Genomic DNA, 12,235 nt, shown 5'->3' on the forward strand with positions numbered 1-12,235 from the left:
CTTTGGGTGCTGATGGTGAAGCTGAAGCTTCTTTAAGTCTTAGGGAGGTGTGTGGTTCTCCTTTTCTGGTTTACAGGACCAGGGTAATACGATATACTACAAAGACTCTTCACTTTAGGAGAGTATTTTCAGTGATGCTGACTACTGGCATTGGTACTAAAATTGAAGAGAAATATTAGACACTAGTTGCCTGATGAGGATGAAGGGGTGTTCTGCAGGCTGTCCTCCAATTCATGTTAGTGTTAATAATCTGCTACTAGTGCTCAAAACAGACATTGGCTAAGGGGTTGAAATGCTCTGCTTCGTTGTTTGGACATGTGGAGGACCGAAATTAATGCTAGAATTAAGAGTGTGAGGACCAGGGCTATGACTCCTCATTTGTTGGGGATTGATCATAAGATTACATACGCAACTAGGAAATATCACTCTGATGTAATGCATGGTGGTGTATTGAGGGGATTTGCTGGAGTATAGCTGTCAGGGTCTCCTAATAAGTCGGGTGAAAGACTAATAGTAATATTAGAACTAGTCATAAGGCACCTAGGATGTCTTTAATTGTACAGTAGGGGTGAAATGGAATTTTGTCTTTATCGGATGAAATTCCTGTCGGGTTGTTGGATCCTGTTACAGGAAGGAATAGCAGGTGAACAGCTACTGATGCTGCAGTGATAAATGGGAGGATAAAACGGAAAGCAAAGAATCGCATACAGGTTGCTTTATCTACAGAGAAGCCACCCCAGAGTCATTCCACAAGACTTGTGCCAGTGTAGGTGACTGCTGAGAGGCTGGTAATGACCGTCGCTCCTCAGAATGATATTTGTCCTCATGGTGATACACAGCCTGCGAGTGCAGTGGCTGTGACTGTGAACAGAATGATGCCAGTGTTTCATGTTTCTGGCAAAGTGTAAGACCCCTGACGTAGGCCACGCCCTACATGAATAAATAGGCAGTAACGAATATGGAAGCTCCATTTGCGTGTATATGCCGAATGATCCATTTGCGTGTATATACCGAGTGATTCACCCGTAATTAACATCTAGGCAGATATGTGTTACCGATGAGAAAGCAGTTATTGTGTCTGGTTGCCGAGACCAGCTTGGCAACTCTGGGCGAATGATGGGTGCCGCAAGCTTAAAGAAACACAAACACAGATTTAAGAGAAAGATGGGACCGGGGGACTGAAGACCTCTAGGATCAAGAGCCCCGCTGACTCATCCCACGTTGCTTTTATTGAGCTCTCGGCATTCAGGAAGCAAGATAGCATAAGGTTCTCACACTCCCAGTTCCGTCCCACAATCAACGTTTTCTCTGAAGTAACCAAATTTCTTTTTGTACATCTTTTTTGTACAAAGGGTCTCACATGGAGGGGGCAGTGGTCTTTTGCAAGGACAGCAGAAGGACAGTCAGTGCGTGCGCAAGCAGCATTCTAACTTGCACTGATCTGGCATTCCTAAGTCCGCACCCTTAGCTCCTCTGCTGCTCAAGCAGGACATCCTGCACCCAGTTGCTCGGCCCACATCCTTTAATTACTTTTAGCCATATTTTCTGTTACATTTTCAAGGCTCCAGAAAGACTTCTGAATGTTTTCCCACGTCTGGTGTGTAGTGTATTGCTAGGAACAAAGCCTGCCAGGATTTGTAAAATTAAATACCTAGCAGTGAACCAAAATTTCATCATGATGAGACGTTTGATGGGGCTGGAAGGTCAATAAATGCACTGTTGATAATTTTTAGTAATGGGTGTGATTTTCTGATATTGGTCATTAGTGTTCTTATAGTTCAGTAACAACGATGATGTTTCATGTCATTAGTCGTGAAAGACTAATGTAAGACTCCACGTCATATAAGACTCCATGTAAGACGTCATGAAAGACTAATATAAGACTCCATGTCATGTAATGTAAGACTCCATGTAAGACTAGTCATGAAAGACTAATGTAAGTAAGATTAGTCATGGAAGACTAATGTAGACTCCATGTAAGAATAATGATGACATACATTGTATTTAAGTACTATCTTTGTAATTAATTTTGCGGGGTTTTCTTCAAAACCTTCGCCTGTTTACGGAGGATTTGGGTTGATTGTGGGTTGGTGGTGTTGGTTGTGGGACTGTGTTGAATTTTGGTGGCTCATTTTTGGGCTTGACAGTGTTTTTGATTTTTCTGGGGGGAGTATTGGCAGTATTTGGTTATACAATGGCTGTGGCTACCGAACAGTATCCTGAAGTTTGGGTCTCTAATAAGACTGTTTTAGGAATATTTCTTTCAGGGCTGACAACAGAATTTTCGATAGTAGTATATGTTTTAAAGGATGAAGAGGTAGAAATTGTGTTGAAGTTTAATGGATTAGGAGATTGGGTTATTTATGATACAGGTGATTCTGGCTTTTTTAGTGAGGAAGCCATAGGAATTGCAGTGCGTTATAGTTATGGTACTTGGTTGGTAGTTGTTACTGGTTGGTCGTTGCTTATTGGTATGGTGGTGATTATAGAAGTTACTCGTAATTAAACAGATTATGCTAAGGGTAAGGGTGAGGAGGGATGAAAGGAAATCACTTTGATAAGGAACTTTTGGTCTGAAACTAGCATGGAGAACTTTAGTTGAATAAGGGATGTGGTTTTTGGTAAGATGCTTTCTAGTCAAACTACGTCTAGGAGAGAGGATGCTGATCTTTGGCTCATTGATAGATTTAAGCGAGGCAGTAGGTGGTGCATGACAGTGGGGAAATATCCTACAAGTTTAGAGAATTTGAAAGTGCTTGAGGGGTAGTTAAATTTTAAGTTTTGTGTATTAAGATTGATTTGAAGTACTAGTGTAAAGCCTAGAATGGTTACTGTGAGAGCAGTTTTAGGTGAAAAAAGTATGATTAGGGGAACTGTTATTGTAGGAATATTATTGGAAATAATAAATCCAGCAAAAATGCTTCCAACAAACAGGCATTTAATAGAATTAATCAGGAGTGGGTTATCTTCATTGATTAAAGCGGAGAAACGAGGCTTTCCTAATAGTGCAAAGACGGTAATGTGAGTACTATAGACAGCTGTAAGGGACGTGGCAATTAGGGTTATTAATAGGGCTCAGGCTTTGGCATAAGACATGTTAGGGGCTTCAATAATCAGGTCTTTAGAATAAAATCCAGTGAGGAAAGGCATTCCTGTTAGTGCTAAACTTCCAATGATAAGGGCTGTTGTGGTAAAAGGTATTGTTTTAAATAGACCCCTTATTTTTCGAATGTCCTGTTCGTCGTTCAGGCTGTGGATAATAGACCCGGAGCATATAAAGAATATGGCCTTAAAGAAGGCGTGTGTACAGATGTGTAGGAATGCCAGATACGGCTGGTTAATGCCAGTTGTCACTATTATAAGGCCTAGTTGGCCTGAAGTAGAGAAAGAGACAATTTTTTTATGTCATTTTGGGTGAGAGCACACGTTGCTGTAAATAGAGTAGTAATGGCTCCTAAACATAGTATTATTGTCTGAATATATTTATTGTTTTCCGTTAAGAGGTAAAAATGATTAAGAAAATACCTGCTACAACTATTGTGCTTAAATGGAGTAGAGCTGAGACAGGAGTGGGGCCTTCTATTCTGAGGGAGGTCAGGGGTGGAGTCCAAAATAAGCAGATTTTCCAGTTGCAGCCAGTACAAGTCCTGTCAGGGGAAGGTTTGAGTGATTTAAATTGAGTATGAAGCTTTGTTGTAGGTCTCATGCGTTTAGGCTGAACAGGAATCATGCTATTGATACAGTGACTCCAGTGTCTCCAATACGGTTATATAGGACTGCCTGAAGGGCAGCTGTGTTTGCATGTGCTCGTCTCCACCATCACCCGATAAGCAGAAAAGATACAACCCCAACCCCTTCTCACCCAGTGAAAAGTTGGAAGAGGTTATTGGTGGTAACGAGAAGTAATACTGTGATAAGGAAAAGGAGTAAATATTAAAAGAATCGATTAATATAAGGGTCTGAGTGTGTATAATCACATTGAGACTTTTTTTTAAGCTCTTCATTGGAGTATAATTGCTTTACAGTATTGTGTTAGTTTCTGCTGTACAACAAAGTGAATCAGCTAAATGTATACATATATCCCCATATCCCCTCCTTCTTGAGTCTCCCTCCTACCCTCCCTATCCCACCGCTTTAGGTCTTCATCAAAGCATCGAACTGATCTCCCTGTGCTCTGTAGCAGCTTCCCACTAGCTATCTGTTTTACATGTGGTAGTGTGTATATGTCAGTGCTGCTCTCTCACTATATCTCAGCTTCCCCTTGCCGCCCGCACCATGTCTTCAACTCTGTTCTCTACGTCTGCATCTCTATTCCTGCCTTGCCACTAGGTTCATCAGTACCATTTTTCTAGATTCCATATGTATGTGTTAGCATACGGTATTTGTTTTTCTCTTTCTGATTTACTTCACTCTGTATGACAGACTCTAGGTCCATCCACCTCACTACAAATAGCTCAGTCTCATTCCTTTTTTATGGCTAATATTCCATTGTATACATGTGCCACATCTTCTTTATCCATTCATCTGTTGATTGGCATTTAGGTTGCTTCCATGTCCTAGCTATTGTAAATAGTGCTGCATTGAACATTGTGGTGCATATATCTTTTTGAATTATGCTTTTCTCCAGGTATATGCCCAGTAGTGGGATTGCTGGGTCATGTGGTAGTTCTATTTTTAGTTTTTTAAGGAACCTCCATACTGTTTTCCATAGTGGCTGTATCAATTTACATTCCCACCAACACTGCAGGAGGATTCCCTTTCTCTATATCCTCTCAAGCATTTATTGTTTCTAGATTTTTTTTTAATTTATTTTATTGGCTGTGTTGGGTCTTTTTTACTGTGCGTGGGCTTTCTTTTTAGTTGCGGTGAGTGGGGGCTACTCTTCATTGTGGTGCGCGGGCTCCTCATTGCTGTGGCTTCTCTTGTTGCGGAGCACAGGCTCTAGGCACGTGGGCTTCAGTAGTTGCAGCACATGGGCTCAATAGTTATGGCTCATGGGCTCTAAAGTGCAGGCTCAATAGTTGTGGCACACGGGCTTAGTTTCTCCACGGCATGTGGGATCTTCCTGGAGCAGGGATCGAACCCGTGTCCCCTGCAGTGGCAGGTGGATTCTCAACCACTGCGCCACCTAGGAAGCCCTGTTTCTAGATTTTTTGATGATAAATATTCTAACTGGTGTGAGGTGATACCTCATCGTGGTTTTGATTCTCATTTCTCTAATGATTAGTGATATTGAGCATCTTTTCATGTGTTTGTTAGCAATTTGTATGTCTGTCTTGGAGAAATGTCTGTTTAGGTCTTCTGCCCATTTTTGGACTGGGTTTTTTTTTTGATACTGAACTGCATGAACCATTTGTGTATTTTGGAGATTAATCCTTCCTCAGTTGCTTCACTTACAAATATTTTCTCCCATTCTGAGGGTTGTCTTTTTGTCTTGTTTATGGTTTCCTTTGCTGTGCAAAAGCTTTTAAATTTCATTAGGTCCCATTTGTTTATTTTTGTTTTTATTTCCATTATTCTGGGAGGTGGGTCAAAAAGGATCTTGCTATGGTTTATGTCATAGAGTGTTCTGCCTATGTTTTCCTCTAAGAGTTTTATACTGTCTGGCCTTACATTTAAGTCTTTAATCCATGTTGAGTTTATTTCTGTGTATGGTGTTAAGAAGTGTTCTACTTTCATTCTTTACATGTAACTGTCCAGTTTTCCCAGCACCACTTATTGAAGAGGCTGTCTTTTTTCCATTGTATATTCTTGCCCGTTTGTCATAAATTAGGTGACCATCATATTGAGAATTTTATAATGGATCATGTGACAAATAATGCTACTGGTACAAATATTGAGAAATAGTCTATTTTGAAGCTGTGTTAGTTAAAGGGTTTGAATAGTGATTCAGTGTCAGTTTGAGATGATTATTTCTTGGCCTGTGTGAATATTATTGTTGCAATTCAGCTGGTTATGAAGGCACGAGATAGTTTTCTTTACATATGACGGGTATTTCTCGCTTTTGTAAATATTGGTGCTTGTTATTGTAACTGGTATTGTTAATATGAGTAGTGTAACTAGTGCAAAGGAGGAAAATAAGTTTATTTTATTTGGAGTTGCACCAGTTTTTTGGTTCCTAAGACCAACAAATAGCTATTATCCTTTAAAAGCTTGAAAAAGCCATACTGTTAGGCATGGGGGCATGACTTAGCAGTTCTTGCATAATTTCTCAGTAAGTCAGTCTTAATCTTCTGTTACTAGATTAACAATCCAGTGCTTTTTTAAAACTATATTTACAGTATAAGGGTCCTAAGATGATTTGGGGGTTCAGTGATAGGAGTAAGAAGGGTCAGATGTGGAGGGTTATGAGGGCATTTTCTTGTGTAAAAGAGGGTGTGACGTTATTAATATGGTGTGTGTATTTACTGCACTGTTGTGATTAGTATGTATAGGGAACATAAGGCAGTCGTTAGCGTTGGTTCCTATTAAAATAATGGAGATGTTTGATCACGAGAAAGATGGTATAACTACAAATAATTCTCCAATGAGATTGATGGTTGGGGGTAGAGCCAGGTTTGTTAGGCTTGTCAGTAGTCATCAAGTGGCTGTTAGCAGGAGGAAAATTTGTAAACCTTGGGCTAAAATTATTATTTGGCTGTGAATCTGTTCATAGTTTGAGTTTGCTAGGCAGAATAGTATAGGTGATGTGAGGCCGCGGGTGATTATTAAAGCGGTAGCCCCTATGTAACTTCAAGGTGTTTGGATAAGAATAGCTACAAGAACAAGTGCCATGTGACTAACAGAAGTGTATGCCATGAGTGATTTTAGATCTGTTTGGCATAGATTGAACTTGCTATGCTTATTCCTCATAAGGAGAGCATGAGAACAGGGTATGCTATAAATTCTGTTAGCGGGTTTAGTATTGCTGTGATACGTAGTATGCTGTAATCCCCAAGTTTTAGTAATAGGGCTGCAAGAACTATTAAACCTGCAATGCGAGCCTCTACATGTGCTTTAGGCAGTCAGAGGTGAAGGTCATAGAGGGATATTTTTACTATGAAAGCTATTATGCGTGCTAATCATATGCAAATGTTGGAGCAAGAGTTAGGTATTGCTGGAGCTCAGTATTGGAGCATTAAGAAATTTAGGGAGCCTGTGATGTTTTATATATATACTAGTGCCACTAGAAGTGGGAGAAATCCCACTAACGTGTAGAATAAAAAATAGAGCCCTGTATTAAGGCGTTCTGATTACCTCATCGGGTAATGGTAATAAGTGTTGGAACTAGTGTGGCTTCAAATAGAATATAGACTAAGATTAATTTTGCAGCAATAAATTATAATTTAAAATATTTGTAGGATGATTAGCATGGTGATAAGTAATTTTTTTCCGGTCAGTGATTCTTTGAGTAGGTGAGGTTGGTTATTAATATTAATGGTAGAAGTCATCGTTAAAATTATTAGCAGTGTTGATAAAGAATCAGAGAACACTAGTGGAAAATTGAGGCTGTTGTCATTAAGAAGCAGTAGGCTTGTGAGGCCAATAGGCTATGGGTTGTAGCATTAATTCAAATTATGCTGCTTTTTTTAAATTAATTAATTAATTTATTTATTTATTGGTTGTGTCGGGTCTTCATTGCTGCACATGGGCTTTGTCTAGTTGCAGCGAGCAGGGGGCCACTCTTCATTTTGGTGCACAGGGTCCTCATTGTGGTGGCCTCTTGTTGTGGAGCACGGGCTCTAGGCACATGGGCTTCAGTAGTGTGGCACACGGGCTCAGTTGTTGTGGCTCACAGGTTCTAGAGCGCAGGCTCAATAGTTGTGGCACACAGGCTTAGTTGCTCCGTGGCATGTGGGATCTTCCTGGGGCAGGGATCAAACCCGTGTCCCCTGTATTGGCAGGCGGATTCTTACCCACTGCGCCACCTAGGAAGTCCTATGCTGCTTTTTTGATGGGTCAGGGGTACTAGTATTATTGTAGGGACGATGAATTTTAGCATTGGAGAAGATTAAGATTTTTTACGTGGTCAGTGCCATATGTGTTTGATACTGTCACTAGTAGGGGTAATCTAAGTGTGGCCTCACAAGCTGCAAATGCTAATAGGACGATTGGTATCATGCTGGCTGGGTGAAGTGCGTGATTAGAATCATGAGGGTTGCCGTAATAAATAGCGGTGATACTATGCCTTCTGGGCATAACAGTGACGATATTAGGTGTGACTGATGTGTTCGTAGTCTTATAAGAGATTCTGCAAAATGCTATAATGATACTTATATATACTAAAGACACTTGGTAGTTATGAATTGAATCATAATCTAATGAGTCGAAATCATTTGGTTTACTTTACGTTAAATACCATATTCAGTTCATTCCAGTCCTTTTTGGATTCACTCAGAAGCTAAGCTGATTGCTAATAATGAGATTAGGAGTAGGGCTACGGTGAGTATTGTTTTTAGGTTGTTTGGGTTGCCCAGGGGAGGGGCAATAGGAGGGCAATTTCTAGATTGAAGAGAAGCAACGTAATAACTACTAGGAAGAATTTTATAGAAAAAGGCAAGTGGGCTGATCCTGTAGGGTTGAATCCGCACTCAGAGGGACTTGTTTTTTCTGTACAGATGTTTAACTGGGGGGAGTCAGAAAGCGATAAAGGCAAGTAATGAGGCTAATGTTATGTTTGTTAATAGTGTTAACAGTAAATTTATTATTCTTTTTTGGGTTATACCAAAACTGATTAGAAGTCAGCTGTACTATTTAATACTAAAAGAATGATGAGTCTCATCAATAAATAGGTACACAAAGGAATAGTCATACTACATCGACAGAATGTCAATGCCAAGCAGAAGCTTCAAAGCCAAAGTGGTAATTGGACATGAAGTGATATTTTAATTGACTTAAGAAACAAACAATAAGGAAGGTAGATCCAATGATTATGTGTAGTCTTGGAATCCTGTGGCTATAAAGAAAGTTGATCCATATACTCTGTCTGAAATTGTAAAAAGATGTTTCATAATATTCTGAGGCTTGTGGGAATGTAAAATATACGCCTAGGGCGATTGTAATGAAAAGGGCTTTTACGGTTGCCTTCTATGAGGCTGTGATGGGCTCAAGTATGTAGCAATAGAGGCTAGCAGTACAGAAGTGTTAAGGGGTGGTACTTCTAATGGGTGTAAGGGATGGGATGCCTGTTGGTGGTCAGCATCTGCCTAGTTCAGGTGTAGGGGCGAGGCTTGAGTGATAAAAGGCTCAAATTCTTTTGAGCCTTTTAAAGAGGACTTCTGAAATAATAAATAAAAGTATCCCGTATGGAACAATTGGTGTGTGGTGGCCTTGGAAGATGCTTTCTTGAGATGGTATCTCATCACCGCTGGCATAGTGTTAGAGTATTAGGCAGTAGACCTAGTATCAGGAGTATTACTGAGCTGAAGGGAAATCATATGATGAGACTTGATGTCACTAGAAGGGCTGAAAGGGCCTCCCGTAAGGGGTCAGGGACGGGGGTCTACTCTGTGGTGAGCATGGGTTTGGTAGGTCATTGTGTATTGTCGTGCGGGTAAAGGCTTCCTAGAAGAGTAAACTCATAAGCTTGGATTGTAGTGAATTCAAGCATAGTAAGTGGGATGAGGATGGTAAAAGTGATCAGAGCCGCAGCAGTGCTGATGCTCACGAACGCTCGAGTTGCTCCTCCAATGAGATGCCTTAGTAGGTGTCCTGCTGTAACACTGGTGGTTAGTCGTACGGCTGATGCCATCGGTGGAATAAACTAATAGTCTCGATGATTACTAGTATGGTGATGAAGGGGGACAGGTGTCCCTTGAGGTAGAGAGTGAGCTAGGGTTGTTTTTGTCTTATTAAGAAAACCTGAAATTACAGTTCCTGCTCATAAAGGAATTACCATTTCTAGGTTTACTGAGAGTTGTGTAGTGGGTGTAAATGAGTGTGGTAATAATCCTAGGTTTGTGGATCCAATAAATAAAACAAGTGATATTAGTATTAATGCTTAAGTTTGTCCTTTGTAGTTATGAATGCTTATTTGTTTTGATGTAAGTTGGATTAGACATTGTTGAATAGAGACCATGTGATTATTAATTAGTCAATTTCGTATTGGGAATAAAATAGTTGGGAATGTAATAAGATGACTACAGGGAGTCCTATTATTGTTGGAGTGATGGAAGAGGCAAATAGATTTTCATTTTGTTTCTCAAGGGGTATATATTTTTGGGCATAAGCAAACACTGATTCTGGGTTTGAATAATAAGTGTGCTTTGAGATTTTTAGTTGAAATATAATAAACAGGGTTAGAAATATAGACATATCAGCATGACTTATTACTATTCTAATTGTGGCATATCATTAAGGGGAATTTAATTCCCAATCTTTAACTTAAAAGGTTAACGCTACTTAGCTTCTTAATGAATTTATAGTACTGATGCAGATTATTTTTCAAAGTATTTTAATGGTACTAGTTCAAGGACAATAGGCATAAAGCTATGCTTTGATCCACAAAACTCTGAGCAGTGTCCATAACATAGACCTGGTCGTGTTGATATTAGAGTTGTCTGATTGAGGCGCCCTGGGATCACGTCTGTTTTTAGGCCTGGGGAAGGCACAGCTCCCGAGTGTAATACATCTTCCAAGGAAACTGATATCCGGGTTGTTATTTCCATAGGCAGTACTACTCAGTTGTCTACTTCCAGTAGTCATAACTCCTGGTTTTAGGTCTGATGTTGGGATTATATAAGAATCAACAGTCAGGTCCTCGTAGTCCGTGTCGTCATAGCTTCAACACCATTGGTGTCTTACAGTTTTCACAGTGAGGGAGGGATTATCAGTTTCGTCTATCATGTAAAGGATTCATATGACGGCAGGGCAATTAGAATCAGAATGATGGCTGGTAGGATTGTTCAGATGGTTTCTACTTGTGACTCTACTGTGCTAGTAATAGAGGACTAGGGAGCTAATTAAAAAGACAGTAGTGTATTGCCGAGACCAGCTCGGCGATTCGAGGTGAGTGACGGGTGCCGCAAGCTTGAAGAAGACACAGACACAGACTGAAGAGAAAAGTGGGACCGGGGGGCTCAAGACCTCTCGGAGCAAGAGCCCTGCTGACTCATCCCAGGTTGCTTTTATTGAGTTCGTGGCTAACATTCTCAGGTTACACTCATAAACAATCAAAGGCCTCACACGACTGAGGCAATTATCTTTGTTTGCTTCCTGGGTCCGAGTTGAGCAGGTGTGGATTTGAGCTGGGCGTGGAGAGCAAAACAGCCCTGGGGGCAGGAGACCTCTCTCAGATATTGGGGGTCTGTGCCCCACCCCTGTTAGCCCCTCTGCGGCTGTGCCTGTCTTAGGTTGTTCCTCCTCTGAGGAATCTTACCCGTCTTTGGCTAACCAGCCGTCCTTCAGGACCAAACAGGGTGATGTTAGTCTCCACGCCCCGCACCCTCAGTTCCTCCACTGCTCAAGCAGGACATTCTGAATCCCACCGCTCGGCCCACATACTTTAACATTTTCAAGGTTTCAGAAAGGCTCCTGAATGTCTTCCCACAGTGTATGATCATGAAAGTAATAATTCTATAATGGGTGGTGCTGCATCTTGAAATCCTAGTTGGAAGGGATATGCCATGGAGATATACAGGATTTTCACCTGTAACTTAACTTTGACAAAGTTATGTCCATATTTACTAATACCTTGTTTATAGAGAAAGACATAATGGTTATGATGTTGGCTTGACAGTAGAAGAGGGTTTGATTCCTTCCTTTCTCAGCTATTCTAGGTTAATGTAAGTGGCCTCTTCAAATGTATGATGTGGTGGAGGACATCATTTAATCATTCTAGGTTTGTGGTAGTTAGCTATACTGTTAAGACCTCTTGTTTTTGATGCGAATGCTTCTCAGACAATAAAGATGACTAATATTACTGCTGTTAATGAAATAAATGAGCATGTTGATGAGATAGTGCTTCATGTTGTGTAGGCATCTGGGTAGTCGGAACATTGTCAGGCTGTTCCAGATAGACCTAAGAAATGTTGTGGGAAGAAGGCTATATTAATGCCTGCAAACCTCCTATTGAGAGTATGTAGTGAAAATGGTACGTAATAGGTATCGTGAAGAACGGTATCTAGTGACGAGTTGGCTAGGACAATGCCTGTCAATCCACCTGCTGTAAAAAGGAAAGTGAAACCTAGGGCTTATATTATAGGTGGAGATCACTTGATATTACCTCCATGAAGTGTTGCTAATTAGCAAAACACTT

At 40.5% G+C, this 12,235-nt stretch overlaps 3 pseudogenes; all 3 read right to left on the reverse strand.

The window, feature by feature from the left end:
- Positions 1-720: 720 nt before the first annotated feature.
- Positions 721-9,353, reverse strand: LOC130851941 (NADH-ubiquinone oxidoreductase chain 5-like; annotated as a pseudogene).
- Positions 9,354-9,511: 158 nt separating this feature from the next.
- On the reverse strand, positions 9,512-10,293 carry LOC130851942 (ATP synthase subunit a-like; annotated as a pseudogene).
- A 122-nt stretch (positions 10,294-10,415) lies between these two features.
- On the reverse strand, positions 10,416-11,605 carry LOC130851873 (cytochrome c oxidase subunit 2-like; annotated as a pseudogene).
- Between the last annotated feature and the right edge of the window lie 630 nt (positions 11,606-12,235).

This window comes from Hippopotamus amphibius, chromosome 4 (genome assembly GCF_030028045.1).
Source record: "Hippopotamus amphibius kiboko isolate mHipAmp2 chromosome 4, mHipAmp2.hap2, whole genome shotgun sequence".
Taxonomy (NCBI): Eukaryota; Metazoa; Chordata; class Mammalia; order Artiodactyla; family Hippopotamidae; genus Hippopotamus; species Hippopotamus amphibius.